The sequence below is a fragment of the Montipora foliosa genome, unplaced genomic scaffold (genome assembly GCF_036669935.1).
Source record: "Montipora foliosa isolate CH-2021 unplaced genomic scaffold, ASM3666993v2 scaffold_400, whole genome shotgun sequence".
Taxonomy (NCBI): domain Eukaryota; kingdom Metazoa; phylum Cnidaria; class Anthozoa; order Scleractinia; family Acroporidae; genus Montipora; species Montipora foliosa.
Window position 1 is genome coordinate 192,501 of NW_027179702.1, and position 2,500 is coordinate 195,000.

At 36.1% G+C, this 2,500-nt stretch overlaps 1 protein-coding gene across 1 annotated transcript in view; it reads right to left on the reverse strand.

Annotated features, from left to right (window-relative positions):
* LOC137987971 (tetratricopeptide repeat protein 28-like) overlaps positions 1-2,500 on the reverse strand; it is a 52,625-nt gene that overhangs the window by 21,992 nt on the left and 28,133 nt on the right. The window lies entirely within an intron of this gene.

The window sequence follows — 2,500 nt, forward strand, 5'->3', positions numbered from 1 at the left end:
ACAGTTGGGGGAGGGAAGGCAGATGGGAGGGGGTCAAGAAAACAAAAAGACATTGATGAACTAATGAAGACGTCATCCCAATAAGCCTAAACCAGAAAAATATAATGGACAGAACGGAGAGCACCGGAAAGCAACCTTGACAGGATTTCATTTTTGTCTTTGTAGTGCAATGGAACATTCCTTTTATTTCATTTTGGGCGTCTAGTCAATGTTTTTTTGGAGCAAACCCGTCGTAAAAGAATTTTGTCTGAGAGAACACAAGATAAAATTTTAAGTCCATTCGGATCTCTGGTTGCGACCACCAGTTTTCCAAAATACTAAAAGTACCCAAATGAAAGCCACCTCCCCCCAAGCCAATGCTACTTTTGGAGCAAGGCGTTTAAAAATTTCCTTTGATTTCATCCTTCCGTACCCGTCCACCTTGCCTGCGTTCTCAATAAATGAGACGCCTGCATTACAGCTAGGGCAACAGTAATAGAGCAGTAATTCGCCCTTGTCACACGGCGGCCATATTGTCCCAGGAGACCAAGAAAGCTTTGTTTTACCACGCCAAGCCTGGCAGTGGAAACCATGGGGGCGAGGCTTGGCGTGGTAAAACAAAGCTTTTTGGTCTCCCGTAACAATAACAATAACAATAACAATATTTTATTATTTGATTATTTGACAATAAGTCCTTATTCCCCTGGCTCCGCAGGTAGCAGTGCTAATCGAGGCGAGCCAGGATAATCAGTAAAAGAAGAAGAAAATACACACAGTAAAACTACCGAGAAATAGATAGATAATTAGATAGGTAAGTAAATACGAAAACAGATTAAGTCTAAAGAAACACCTAGCTATGTAATTGAGGTTGGCAACGCAGTATATTATGAGAGGTAGATAAATAAGACAAAATGAATAAGATAAGATAAGCGAAGCAGAGATGATGGCTACTAAGAGTGTTTGCTAACTTTTGAGATTATCGATTCTAAGTCTTCGTAGGAGTCTTCAGATTCTAATATATTGAATAAGATCATACGAATTTTCCTTTTAAAAATGGGTTTTGGTAGTGTTCGGTACTTAGTTGGTATCTCATTCCAGTTTTGCACCAATTCTTGAAAACGATTTTCGTTCAATTTCAAGTTTTGACTTTTTAATATAAAAGTTGTTGGAAACTGAAGATCGCGTATTATATGAATGAACTAATAACATCGTTATTTACATCATGCATTGTTTCAGCTAGCAATTTATAATACAAAAAGTGAATAGGTAAAACCTTTGCATGAAGGAACAAAAAAAAAAAAAAAAAAAAATATGAAGGAACAAAGGAATGGCGTGATCACACCTGTCAGCGAAGCACATGAAACGGAGAGCACGTTTTTGGACGATCAAAAGCTTATTTAGTTGAGTTTTGCCAGCTTGTCCCCAAGCAATTAAGCCGTATCGTAAATAAGTAACAATAAGGCAGTTATATATACTAACAAGAGTGTGGAAGGAAACAAAATGCCTTATCTTTGACAGTAATCCAATGGTTTTGCCAAGTTTCAGTGTTAGAGTCAATATGGTTTTTCCATGACATGCAGTTTATAATCGATTAGGACACCGAGATATTTCACATGATCTTTACATTCCAAGTAGGTTAATGTATTTGTTTGGTGATCGTTAATATATATTGTAGGAAGAAATGAAAGGCGTTTTTGATAAGGGCGAAAAATTACGAAATTTGTTTTATTGAGATTAAGGGTTAGTTTGTTAGATACTAACCACTGGTCGACATTATGTAGTTCAACATTCTTTTCTTTTTCAAGAGTTTTAAGGTCTTTGTGGTTGTGAAGAATATTTGTGTCATCAGCAAATAAATAGAATTTCAATTTCTTTGAGCTGCAGTAAATGTCGTTGACATACAGGAGAAAGAGCAATGGTCCCAAGACTGAGCCTTGAGGAACTCCACAAGTAATAAGTGTCTTATTAGACGACCTATTTCCAACTACCGTTACTTGTACTCTCTCTGTAAGATCTAAACCAATCGTTAATTAACCCCCGAAAACCATAATGAGCTAATTTTTTTTAAGCAAAATACCATGGTCAACGGTATCGAAAGCTTTCTTTAAATCAACAGAGACACCACAAGAGAACTTGCCAGCATCCATATTTGATTGGATGGCATTAACAATATCAAGAATTGCATGTTCCGTTGATTGACCTTGTCTGAAGCCATATTGTGATGAGCTTATAATTTTTCTTTCATCAATAAAAGATTTCAGTCTTTCAAAGACAAGTTTTTCAAAAATTCTGTTGAAACAGGATAATAGTGAAATTGGTCTATAGTTATTAGGATCCGTCTCATCGTTGGTATAACTTTGGCCATTTTTACTTTGGACGGGAACGTACCGAGTTCAATAGACTTATTGAAGATATTTGATAAAACCTCACTTAAAATTTCATTTGCATATTTAAGTATGCTAACAGGGAACGCGTAAAATCCGTATGATTTATTTTGAGGCATAGAAAGAATTTCTAATTT